The sequence below is a fragment of the Solanum stenotomum genome, chromosome 12, assembly GCF_019186545.1.
Source record: "Solanum stenotomum isolate F172 chromosome 12, ASM1918654v1, whole genome shotgun sequence".
Classification (NCBI taxonomy): domain Eukaryota; kingdom Viridiplantae; phylum Streptophyta; class Magnoliopsida; order Solanales; family Solanaceae; genus Solanum; species Solanum stenotomum.
In genome coordinates, this window is record NC_064293.1 from 32,741,847 (window position 1) to 32,756,250 (window position 14,404).

A 14,404-nucleotide genomic window follows, 5' to 3' on the forward strand; every position below is an offset into this window, starting at 1 on the left:
GTACTAGCTAGGAGGTCAATCTCCATATGAGAAGTTGTATGGAACGAGACCTTTGTTGACATACCTGAGAGTATTAGGGTGTTTGTGTTTCGCTAAAATTTTGTCAAAAAATGATAAATTAAAATCAAGGTCCAAGGTCTCAGTACATATGGGGTACTCAGAAACTCAGAAAGAGTATATTAAACTTGATCTAGCATCTAGTAACTTCTTTGTGAGTAGAGATGTCATATTCAAGGAATCAATATTTCCTTTTACTAATAGGTTGAATAAAAAGAGTTGTTGGTCCTTTTGTGGATAACAGGAGTACAAAAACGTTAAGCCTGGATTGGTATCCAAAGCCTGATTTTGTATCTAGTGATGTCACTCTTAGACAAGGAGGTGAATCAGAAGTGGAGTGTGGACAAAAAGTTGAAGGTGTTATGCCAGAAGATTCTGAACAAGACATAGTACAAGGTTAACTAGTAGAAGGTCATACTTATGACTCAGGTGAGTCACAGCAGAATCATGAAAGAATGGTGACCAGGAGATCAACAGGAGGGGTATATCCACCTGTATGGATGAAGGGCTTTGTTTCACTAAACATCAATAAGAATGTACAGTTTCTTATATCTGAGTATGTGGCCTATGGTCATTTGTCTAAGTCCTATCAAGTTTTTGTTGCTGCAACTTCTATTCTTACAGAACCTAGAACTTATGCAAAACTATGTAAAGAGCCTAAATGGATAGAGGCAATGCATGCTGAGATACAGGCGCTACAAAATAACATAACTTGGGAACTGGTTGATTTGCCGAAAGGAAAGTCTGCAATTGGTTGCAGATGGATTTATAAAACGAAGTACAAGTCTACTGGGGAGGTAGAAATATTTAAAACAAGGTTAGTTGCTAAGGGGTACAGTCAGAAAGAGGGGATAGATTACAAAGAAACATTTTTCCTTGTGGTGAAAATGGTGACTGTAAGAACTATTCTAGCATTAGTTATGGCAAGACAATGGCACATTCATCAAATGGATGTGTACAATATTTTTCTATATGGTAATTTACAAGATGTAATCTACATGAGTGTGCCACAAGGTTTAACCAGTCAGAGATAGAAGAAGGCATGTAGACTGGTAAAGTCTAATATGGTCTTAAACAAGCACCAAGACAATGGAATCACAAATTTGGAGAAGCATTACAAAAACTGAACTTCAATCAAAGCCAATATGATCATTCCTTGTTTACAAAGAAGAATTCTGAAGGGACTACAATAATTTTGGTACATATTAATGACATTTTGATTACAGAAGTAGCTTAAAGTTGGTAGAAGAAGAAAAAAGGAGCCCTACAACAAATTTTCAAGATGAAGGATTTTGGTGAATTGAACTATTTTCTTGGAATAAAGTTTCCAAGGTCTAAGGCTGGAGTTGGTATACATCAAAGGAAGTATGCACTTCAGCTTATTTATGAAGTTGAGTTGTCAGGAGCTAAACCTTCTAGAACTCCTATTGATGTAAATGTGAAATTAACATCCAAACAAGGCAAAACAAAGGAGATCAATTTGTGGATCAAGGTGCTTATCAAAAGCTGGTTGGAAAATTGTTGTATCTGAACATGACAAGACCTAATATCTATTTTAGTGTCCAAACCTTAAGCCAATTTCTCCAACAGCCTAAGAAATCTCACATCGATGTTGCACTAAAAATTGCCAAGTACATCAAGAGAACCAGGTCAAGGTATACTATTGTCCAGCAGTTCAAGCAATGAAGTGAATGCTTATTGTGATGCAGACTGGGCAGCATGTCCTCTTACAAGGAAATCAAACTGGGAGGATCTATGATGTCCTGGAAAGCTAAGAAACAAACAACCATCTTAAGGAGCTCAGTTAAAGCTAAGTATAGAAGTTTAGCATCTACTGTGGTTGAATTGGTTTGGCTAGTAGGGATGCTTTTAGATGCAGAAATAAAACTTCCAGTGAACATATACAGTGATAGTAAGTCAACTATCCAAATGACAGCTAATCCAATCTATCATGAGCGCACTAGACATATTAAAATAGATTGTCATTTCATCAGAGAAAAGCTTCAACAAGGGCTAATCAATATCAGCTATGTTTCTACTCAAAACCAACCTGCTGACATTCTGAATAAAGGGTTAAGCAAAGCTCAACATGAGTTCTTACTGTCCAAGGTAGAAATCTTAAACAGTTTTACACCTCCTAGATTAAGGGGGGGTGTTGACAGAACTCAAAAAGAAGGGTCAGCTATAGTTATAGCTTCTTGAAAGAAGTTAAGTAGTTAGGAGCTGAGGTTGTTAAGTTAGTTACTCTTATAACAAGAAGTTAGTTCTAGTCAGCCTACTATAAATACTATACTCATATCCTGATGTAAAACTACACTTTTAAAAATTGAATGAAGAGATCTTCTTCCTCTAAACTCTTTTTTTTTTCTTACAAGTTTCTGAATATTACACAGACATCTTTATGTTGTAGGATGAAGGCAATGATTATGTCAATTAAAGGTTGCGAACCTGATTAATTATCTCTTGATTTACTCATATAGTTTTGATCTAGTACACGAGGTTAAATCTTGGTTCCTTCGTTGATTTAAGATGGAAGCTACAACCGTTGCTAATTCTTCTAATTAGCACTAACCAATAACATTAGTAATTTTTCTAAAGCTATGAAGAATCTAAAATTATTTTGCATCTACTTTACGAAGTATGTTTGATTTCTAACATTCTTTCTTGGGATAACTAGGGGTGGAAATTTAACCAATTAGTTCATGATGTTAATTTGTAAGCCATGTAACTGTCACGACCCGATTTCTCGAATCATGATGGCACCTACTGTACCCTACCAGTAGGTAAGCCAACCCGAACCCCAGAACATCAAGCAATGAGTGTAAGGGTAGAAACTAGCGGAAATAATAAACTAAACAAGGACAACAAGGCGAAAGAAAACCAAAATAAATATATACAGAAAACCCTCCCAGAACCTAGAAGTCACTAGTATAGAGCTATCTAATAAAGAGTACAAGTCCCAAAAGTGGACCACAACAGAGCGTGTCTAAAAAGCAACAAAACTAGCCAAACCAAAAGAAGGAGGCAGAACAAACCCAAAACGCCAAGTGGTCGCCCTCGTCTTTGAGTCACAACTGCAAAAAAAGGCTGGAACTACTCACCGCTGATAACTAGTACTAGGACCTGCATCACAAAATAGATGCAGAGCGTAGCATGAGGTACTCAGTAGGCATCATAGGCCGACTGAGCAAAAAGGGAAAAAATAATATAAAATGATAGAATCTAGACACAGAGAGGTCAAAGCGGATACGAAAAGAAAGCACACGAGCATACCAGAAATAAACTAAGTACAACTAAACTAAACCTAACTGGACCCCCATAAGCCCAGAAGGTACACTCGTGCGCAAGTTCAAATAAAACCTGAACGGATCCCCATAAGCCCGACAAGTACACAGAAAAGCTAAGTTTACTGAGAAAGAAGAAAATCGGGCTCCCAACCCAAAGTAACTAAGATAATCTATCAGACTCCACCCAGCCAGAAGTGCACTCCCAGCCCAGCTAGAAAGAATGACCCCAGGGGGCACCCAACCAAACAGTCCATTCCCAGCCCTGCTAGAAAAAGGGACCCGTGAGTGAGGTAGATATCGCGAGTCGTCCTACCATGCAGTCAGCTCCTAGCCCAGCTAGAAAGGGCGACCCAGGGACACCCAGCCAGCATCACACTCCAAACCCAGCTAGAAAGAGGGGCCCAGGGGCGATCGCCAATATCACCGAGTCTACCCAGCCAGCGATACGCTCCCAGCCCAGCTAGAAATAATGACCCCGGGGGTGCTGGTATCTCCAATAGGATCCAATCCAACAACAACTTCCACGGAACACCGTCCACTCTAAGAATCACATATAAGGCTCCAAGCCTATACTATCTCAATCCCGCGCCTTTAGTGATGCACCGGACCTTCCAAAATACGTCGGAACCGCAGAATGAGAGAGAGAAGATACATAACTACAACAAACAGCGATATCGCCTAATCTAAGGCTCAAACTATCAGACTCAAGTCTGGTACTCTAGTCTACAAGGAGCTAAGTCATTCGAACGACGTTGGCAGAAAGTCAAGGCTATCTAGCCCACACGAGTCATAAGTCTAAGGCAATGCTAGCCTAACCTAGACTAAGGACATCATGGTTACGGTTAATGATGAACAAGGCATGCAACACATAGCATACAAGAATACAATAGCATTTAGCACATAAGCATGCAATTCTACTAAACTGGTTAACATGATACTACACCCGAATATGGCCAATCGATCCTAACATGAGGTATCTAATCAAAGTAAGGTAGGAAACTGGTACCCACCCCCAATTCACTCAAATCGACATGTTTTTACACAATTAAGCTCAATTTAAAAGAAAGGAAGTCGTAGCCTACCTTAAGGCTGACCGTGCGTGCTCCAATTCACCTTATCGGAGTTTTTCCTTCCCGAACGACCCTTGAGCAATGTCACTCTATCAAATATAGGATCACAATGTTAGTACAGTCGTTTAGACACTAAAATCACAACAAACGTAGAAGGGTCAATTTTGGAGTCATAACGGAAATCTGGGACCCACACCAAACTGTCTAAAATTGACTCCGTCAACAGATCCTAAACAGCACCCCAAACTTGTGTTCCAAAATGAAACACAATTCAAGGCTCAAAACACAGCAAAAACCAATGAGCAAGAAAACCACACTTTAATTAACTTAAAAGAAAACAGCAGCAGTCTAAACTCAGAATTAACAAGAATTTAAAAGTTCCTAGCACTCCTTGAACACTCTACGTGGTATACATGATAATTCCCAACATGTAGGATTTTGAATCACCCAAAACCGAGCTAAAATAAGTAAGATATGACCAAAATAAGAATGCCAAAAATGAAGGCTCGAAAAAGGGTACAGTAGTCAGGTTAATCACGAAATTACCTCGAACTACGTGCACTTGACAACTTTCGAACACTCTACAGCAAAGCCATCGAGGATACGAAGCTCCCGCACTTCGAATCACCTATATTGGTTGAGAGATGAGGGTTTTAAGGTTGGAAAAGTTGGCTGATATATCTGCATATATAGCAGATATTTCTGCAAATTTTTTCCAAAATATAAAAACTTCGACGGGGTACTCCGAACTCGTTCGCAACTCCGTGCACGCAAACGAGATATACAACCATATCAAATTTGATATTCCAAACTCAATGGTGCAATCAAAATTTCCATACTAGGTCATCTTGACGAAAAGTGGGTCCCACACCCAAATGTCACTTTAAGTTAAAAATCACAAAAGGGCTCGAAAAAATATCAAAAACCTCGGGACACAAAAGAAAGGTCAATCTAGACCACACTCGACATTTTGGAGCTAACCGTACTGACGTAATTCTCATCCGAGCGCATTTACTCAGAATATTGACTAAAGTCAAACTTAGGCTTAAACTTAAAGTCGCACCGACTCACACTGAAAATCTCGAGAGTCATGCCAACATGCCACTAGCATAAAATGACCCTTTCGGAGCTGATGGAGTCGTCAGAATTAGATTCTGATGTCATCTTCTTGAACTTTTGATCGAAAATGATCGTTCAAGGTTCATAAGCTCCAAAAACACTAAAACTTGCACAAAAGCCAAACGAACGACCAGGTGACCGAACTGTCAGTCCCAGCAAGTCATAATGACTTGGGGTCGCTACAAGAACGCTCTAAATGACACACAAAAGGCAAAACACAAAAATGACCAAAAGGGTCATTACAGTAACTCAATGTACTTACCTTGTATTCTGCCTCATTCTTCTGTTTAGGTGATTTTTTTCGGTGTTGGATGAGGAAGACGTCTCCTTACCATTGCTATAATGCAGATGGTTGACACTAAGTTCTTGTATTTCAAGACTTTCCTTCGCCATGCTAGACAACCTCTTTAGGTCGACTACTAATTTGGAAAATTTGATGATATTTCCTGATATGCTAATATGTTGCTTAAAGGTTGTTACATTTTATTTTTTATGTGTGTAATTCAATTTCATTACTATATTTGCTAAGCTTACCACCTAAACTGATTTGTGCTTCTTGGGTATCTACAGGACTACCCATTTCTTCATCATGAAGAAATCTTTGATTTGTTGGAATATGACTACCTCTCGTTTGAAGAAAACATATTCAAAGTTTCCTTATAGAATTTGAAGAATGTCAAGGTTATGCCATTTTGTGTTTGTATCTGTAAACTTGAGACAACAAAGCTCGATCAATTCTTGAAGTTCTTACTTGAGCACGCAATAAATCTGGAGAAAATGGTTATAGTGCCAAAGCACAAGAGATGCAACAGTTGTTCTACTAATATCTCACAACTGATGAAGAGTTTGTTACTTTTTCCAAGAACTTCTATTAGTGCAATAACTTCCTTAGGACCAGTTACCAAAAATGTTTTTGACATATAGTTATGTTTGAAACTCTCTAGTGATTATAAAGACACAAGACTGAAATGTGACTATGATTCAGCTATTGCTTGTAATTTGTTACTTAATTAAGATTGTATCCAAATCAAGTGGTTAAAAACGTAAATATGCAGTTTGCATTACTTTAAATTAAATTAAAACTTAATCTTTTGAAAGGTGGTTGAATCAGAATAAGAAATGTTTTTAAAATTATGGTGTGTGCAAGCCATTAATTAGCACAACAAAAACAGTTGCTCCCTGGGGTGCAATCAAGTCAGCTAAGTGAATATGCAGGTTCATCCCATAATTTGAAAAACATAGGATGAAATATTTGAAGACCCTTGGGTAATGGAAGTAATTCTTTCCTAATCTGATGGATTTTAGTCCCATTTGCCTGACCATATCAGAACACAACACCAAAACACTTTCGCAACTGAAGAGAAGATTCTACAGCATATCAGAGCACCTTCTGTCATCGAAAAATCAATAGTAGCCTGAAATCCTAACTTCTCATTTGTGGGTCGGCGAGACTCCAAAAAGAATTGAAGAAAAAAAATCATAGCAAGGGTAGCATCACTTGAAAATTGAGGTGAAGAGCAGCGCAATCACCTCACGTTAGCCTTCAGATTCGAAAAAGAAATCGAGATATCTTACCATTGAGTTGGTGGAGTGGATGTAAGAGTTAGTGTTTCAATTAATTTTGAAACAAATTCATCCGTGAAAAGTTTTGAAATAACAAAATACATGAATGTGAGTTGTAACATTCATTTTGTTTTAATTCTACGTTATAGATGTTTTGCAAGATACTTTTAAAATTCTACGTTATAGATTTTTGGAAGTTAAGTTTTTTTCTTTTCAATTCATGAACCTATAATAAATACTATTTAATTAAAAGTTTTTTCTTGCAAAACTTTTTCCTATAAATTGAGTTTCTTTTGGTTGAAAAGATAAGCAATCAAAAAACTACTTTTCCTTGAAAAACATTTGTGAGACATTAATCAAAAGAGGAAATCACCAATTCAAGAATAGAAGAGCAACATTCTTGAATGCTACTTGTTTAGTGGCTTAGTTGAATCCCTAAGATAGAGTTGTTATTTATTCTTCCGATTGCTCGTGGGAGAGACTCCAACTATCTTCAAGAAACGTATTAACGTGCCTCTAAGACAAGCAAGTTTTACTTTAGATTCCTTGTAATTTTATCATTCTTGTTCAGTTGTTCTAACAATTTGAAGATAGTTGTCTCTATGGCATCCACATCGATAACAAACAGTGTTCCAAATTTGCCAAATCCTAATTTTGAAATATTTAATGGCAAAGACTTTCCTAGATGGCGTGGAAAGATGGAATTCTTTTTAAGACGATAAAAGTTGGCATATGTTCTTGAGAAACCTTGTCCTGACACTCATGGTTCTGAGGTAGCAACAGACGAGGCTACTCTAATTAAAGAACAAATTGCCAAATGGCAAGATGATGATTGCTTCTACAAGAATTATATTCATGGAGGAATATCCAATAAATATTATGATCAATATTATATTAAGTGCAAATTTGCTAAGGAGATTTGGGATACTCTTAAAGGTATCCATGTAGCCGAAAAAGTGAGTTCAAAGAAATTTCTTGTTTCAAATTATATGGAATTCAAAATAGTTGATGACAAGTCAACCACTGAACAAGTACAAGAATTTCAAATTATAGCTATTAAAATTGCTATATGATCTTGATGAAAACTTTCATGTTGGTGCTATTTTCTCAAAACTTCCTCCATCTTGGAAGGAGTACAGAAGCAAACTCTTACACAAGAAGGAAGATTTGACTCTTGAACAATTATTGCAGCACTTGCAAATTGAACAACATAAACGATACCATGACAATAACATCTTGCAAGAACCTATCATGGAAGCTCATGTTGTTGAAGAAAAATCGACCAAAAAGAAACCTGACAATAATAAATTTTTGAAGGCAAAAAAGAGTAAGAATTTCAAGCTTACTGATTCCAATTCTAAGTAGAATGAATGTTATCATTGTCATAAAATGGGTCACTATGCACGTGATTGTAAAATTCTTAAGGCTGAAAAGAAGAAAGAAAAGACAAATAACAACAAAAAAATGAGCTTGTGGCAATGGTCACAAAAGCATTTGTAGAGGGAGATCAAGTGGAATGGTGGATAGACACTAGCACAACTCGTCATATATCAGGTAATCGAAATTCTTTCATGACCTATGAATTAATGGGGGCTGATAAAGTTTTGCATATGGGAAACTCATCCTCTGGTAAGGTGGTGGGAAAAGGAAATGTTGAACTGAAATTCACTTCCGGAAAGATGGTCACATTGATAGACGTATTGCATGTTCCTGATATTCGAAAGAACTTGGTGTCAAATACGCTTCTTTCTTAGCATGGTTTTAAAATAATCTTTAAGGCAGATAAATTTATTTTGCCTAAACAAGGCATGTTTGTTGGAAAAGGTTATGCTACAAATGGAATGTTTAAACTCAATATTGAAAATGAAAATATTTCTGCTTATGTTGTAGAGTCTTTAGATTTATGGCATGAACGTCTTGGTCATGTGAATTTTAGATCCATTCAACTTATGGTGAAAAATGGATTAATCAAAGACTGTGGAAAGGATCATGTTAAGTGTATTATTTGTAGTAAATGTAAAATAACAAAACAACCTTTTAAGTATGTTAAAAAGATATCCACACTTTTGGAGTTAATCCACACTAATATTTGTGAGATGGATTGTTTATCACGTCACGGAAAGAGATATTTTATCACTTTCATTGACAATTACTCAAGGTATACATATGTCTTTCCATTAAAAACAAAGATGAGGTATTTGAGACTTTTAAAACATATAAAGCAGAAGTTAAAAATAAATTGAGTTTGAAGATTAAATCAATCAGATATGACAGAGGTGGAGAATATTTAAAACCAGATTTTATTGATTTTTGTGAAAAAAGAAGGCATTGAGAAACAATTGACTATGTCTTATACGCCAAAACAAAATGGTGTACCAGAAAGAAAAAATAAAACTTTTCATCGAAATGGTTAACTCTATGTTTTATGGATCTGGTATCACTAAAAATTTGTGGACTGAAGCCTTATTTTTCGTATGTCATATTTTGAATTGAATTCCTTCCAAGAAACATGATTCATCTCCGTATGAACTTTGGAAGAATTGAAAGTCAAATATAAATTATTTTAAAGTATGGGGTTGTTTAGCTCATGTTAGATTACCATATCAACATTTGACTAAGATTGGCTATAGAGGAGTAGATTGTCTATTTATTGGTTATTCACAATCCATTAAGGCTTATAGATTTTTGAATCTTGAGACCTCAAGCCCTCACACAATTATTGAATCGTTGCATGCTAACTTTTTTTAGCATATATTTCCTAAGAAAGAGGAATCTCTGGAACAAGATACAAGTTCTTCTATATCTCCTCTTAAAAGGAAAATAGTTGAGCCTTTGGAAGAAAGTCAACCAAGACGTAGTGAAAGATCAGCCAAACCAAGAGACTTTGGACCTAATTTTCAAGTCTATTTAGTTGAAAAGGATCCTAAAAGTTATGCTAACGCAATGTCTTCACATGATGCTCCTTTATGGCGTGAAGCTATTGACGATGAAATGCACTCCATTATGTCAAATAATACATGGATTTTATCAGACCTCCCTCCTGGATGTAAGTCTATTTGTTGTAAATGGATCTTTAGAAAGAAATTGAAATCTGATGGTACCTTAGATTAGTACAAAGCTTGTTTGGTAGCAAAAGGTTTTACTCAATTAAAAGATATTGATTATTTTGATACATTTGCACTTGTAGCTCGAATGACTTCTATTCGACTTTTGATTGATTTAGCCACAATTCATAGTCTGGTAATTCACCAAATGGATGTGAAGACTGCATTTCTGAATGGAGATCTAGATGAAGAAGTTTACATGAAACAACCAGAACGATTTGTCGTTCTTGGTCAAGAACACAAAGTTTGTAATCTTCTTAAATCTCTCTATAGATTAAAACAAGCTCTAAAACAATGGAATGAGAAATTTATAAGAGTAATGATTTCTAATGGCTACTCAATCAATGGTGGCGATATTTGCATATTTAGCAAATTTCAAGAAAAATCTGGTGTTATAATATGTTTTTATGTAGATGATATGTTGATCTTTCGAACTGATATTGAAAGAGTCAAAGAAACAAAATTGTTTCTAGCTTCTCAATTTGAAATGAAAGATCTTGGAGAAGCTGATGTAATTTTGGGCATTAAAATCATAAGATCATTGAATGGCTTTACTCTTTCTCAATCAAGTTATATTGAGAAAGTTCTAAAGAGGTTTGGTCACTTTGACGACAAACCTGCTCCTACACCATTTGATCCTAGCATCAAACTAATGCGGAACTCTAGTGATGTTCTTGATCAGCTGACATATTCCCAAATTGTTGGAAGTCTTTACGCAGTAGGAACTTTGAACAAGTTTACTAGTAATCCTGGAGTTGAACATTGGAATGCCTTAATTCGTGTTTTAAGATACCTGAAGGGTACAATTATTGTTGACCTGCATTATTCTACATTTCCAGTTGTTCTTGAAGGTTATAGCGATGCTACTTAGAATTCTTATCCGAATGACTCTAAATCTATTACTGCTTGGATTTTCACTTTGGCTGGAGCAGCGATCTCTTGGAAATCAAAGAAGTAGACATATATTACTCACTCAACCATGGAGTTAGAATTTATAGCTATCTCATCTGCTGGAGAAGAAGATGATTGGCCGCGATCTATGTTGATAAATATTCCTTTGTGGAGTAAGCCAGTACCACATTTAACTATCTATTGTGATAATCAAGCTGCTATATTTCGGGATTCAAGTGATTGCTACAATGGCAAGTCAAGACAAGTTCCTCTCAAACATAATCACGTGAGAAGATTATTGGAGGAAGGCGTGATATCGCTTTAATATGTGAAGTCCAGGTTTAATTTAGCGGATCCTTTGTCTAAAGGGTTAGGCAAACAGTTAGTGGTGAAAACTTGTAATGGGATGGGAATAAAGCCTGTTGTAAATTAATTGAACTTTATGTGAACCCTACCTAATGATGTAATCGTCGGTTCAAAGGGAAAAACAAATAAAGTTACAATTGTGAAGCACATCAATAAAATTCTCATTTTCAAAATAAAATGAAATAAGTAGATGGCATGATTGAGATTTTTTTCTGTTAATAAATTTATAAAACCGATCTCGGTTGGAGTTAGTAAGAAAACTCTTGATAAAAATTTTTGATATTCCTACTGAAGAGAAGGATGAGATTATATTCTCTTAATAAGTCTATAAATCGATTTCGATTGGAGTGTGTAGGAATACTCTTGATAGATTTACCGATACTTTGCTGTAAAGGAGTATGAGATTAATTTCTCTTAATGAAGTTCATAGACTATTTGGTCGGAGTATGCAAAGTTACTCTTGATGAATTCACCGCACTAAGTGCGAAGTGGAGGCCGCTTCAATAAGATTTTAACAAGGAAATCTTAAAGTACTTGGCTAAAAGGATTCAGGACACATGATCGTAAGGTGTCAAAGGATTTCGATTTTCACCGGAACATAATGATATGCGTGGAGTATTTTTCTAACGTCATTCAATGAACCACTTAGTTCAAGATTTGTTCACTAAGTAGTCAATGATTTAGAAAGCCTTCACTAGCTAATGGTTCGAGTCCAAAAGACACCATTATTGATGCATGTTGCTAGATTAATGTCTCAAAATATTTTTTAGATTTTTCAAAGATAAAAAATTTCTTGAAACAAGTGGGGGATTGTAAGAGTTAGTGCTTCAATTAATTTTGAAACAAATCCATCCATTAAAAGTTTTGAAATAACAAAATACATGAATGTGAGTTGTAACATTCATTTTGTTTTAATTCTACGTTATAGATGATTTGCAAGACACTTTTAAAATTCTACGTATAGATTTTTGGAAGTTAAGTCTTTTTCTTTTCAATTCATGAACCTATAATAAATACTATTTAATTAAAAGTTTTTTCTTGCAACACTTTGTCCTATAAATTGAGTTTCTTTTGGTTGAAAAGATAAGCACTCAAAAAACTACTTTTCCTTCAAAAACATTTGTGATACATTAATCAAAAGGTGAGATCAGCAATTCAAGAATAGAAGAGCAACATTCTAGAATGCTACTTGTTTTGTGGCATAGTTGAATCCCAAAGATAGAGTTGCTATTTATTCTTCCAATTGCTCATGGGAGAGACTCCAACTATCTTCAAGAAATGTACTAACGTGTCTCTAATCAAAGCAAGTTTTACTTTGGATCCCTTGTAAGTTTATCATTCTTGTTCAGTCGTTCTAACAGTGGAGAGAGAAAAAGAACCTATTACTTTATATATGAAGACCCATGTTCTCTTACAATAAGGTAAGTTCTATATACGATCAAAGGAACAGAACAATTTTGAACAGTTTAATGTACTTACCTTCTATTCCGCTTCATTCTTCTGTTTAGGTGATTTCTCTTTCGATGATAGACGAGGAATTAAACGTCTCTTTACCGTTGCTAGAATGCAGATGGTTGACAATAAGTTCGTACATTTCAAAAGTTTCCTTCCCCATGCTAGACAACCTCTTAAGGTCGACTCCTGATTTGGAAAATTTGATGATATTTCCTGATATGGAGGTATGTTATTCATCTCATTATTTACATGTTCCTTTGAAATGTCTAATAAAAATTTTCAGCCATATTTTTATTTCTGATATGTATTTTCATTTACGTGTCAAATGTTGATTACAATGTTACTTAACGGTTGTGTAATTCAATTTCAGGACCACCCATATTTTCAGGAGGAAGAATACTTTGATGTGTTGGAATTATATGACTTCAATTCCTTTGAAGAAAACATATTCAAAGTTTCCTTATAAAATTTGAAGAATGTCAAGGTTATGCCATTTTGTAGTGGTAATACGTGTAAATCTGACGCAACAAAGCTCGATCAATTCTTGAAGTTCTTACTTGAGCATGCAATAAATCTGGAGAAACTGGTTATAGTGCCAAAGCATAAGGGATGCAACAGTTGTTGTACTAATATCTCACAACTGATCAAGTGTTTATTACTTTCTCCAACAACTTCTAATAGTGCAATTATTTCCTCAGGACCAGTTACCCAAAATATTTCTGACAGTTAAGTTTGAAACTCTCTTGCGATTATAGAGACACAAGATTGGAATCTGACTATAATTCGGATATTGCTTGTAATTTGTTTGTCTGACTAAGTAATTTCACTAGTTTTGTTTTCTATCGTCAGTGTTTAAATATTTCTAGATGATGTACAAGTCATAACTTAAAAAATATCATATATTATCATATTAAAAAATAGTGTCAAGTGATATTGCGATAGAATTAACTTTGTTAGTTGGACATTAAAGAAAGAATTAAAAAAAACGGAAATTATCTACAGCAATCCTAATTACAAGTAAACTTATTTTTAGTATTGATGTCTGATAATTTTCCCCCCTTCTTAGCCCTGTGTTGTTTCTCAACAAAAGAAAAGTAGCATGACAATTGTGAGTTGTTGGGTTTAAAAATGTGTGAATGGAAACTGAAAAGTTGTAACTTTTATGAAGAGTTGTGATTTTTCTAAAAAGTTGTGACTTTTCTGAAGATTTGTGACTTTTCTGAAAGGTAGTGACTTTTTCGAATGGTTGTGACAATTCCAAGGGATTGTGACTTTTTCAAAGGATTCTGACTTTTCGAAGGGATTGTGACCTTTCCGATAAGTCACAATATGCACATGTTTACACTACTCATTGTTGTCTATAAATAGAGGGTTTCCTCTTATTTTTTCAACAACAAATTTTCTATAATTCTTCTTATTCTGCACAAATAAATTCTAATTTACTTTAGTGTCGTTAAGTCGTTCACTGACACTACAGTTTTTGGCAACAATA

General features: G+C 35.3%; 1 pseudogene; it reads left to right on the top strand.

Moving 5' to 3' along the window:
• Nucleotides 1-12,980: 12,980 nt before the first annotated feature.
• On the top strand, nucleotides 12,981-13,642 carry LOC125846310 (uncharacterized; annotated as a pseudogene).
• Nucleotides 13,643-14,404: the final 762 nt, after the last annotated feature.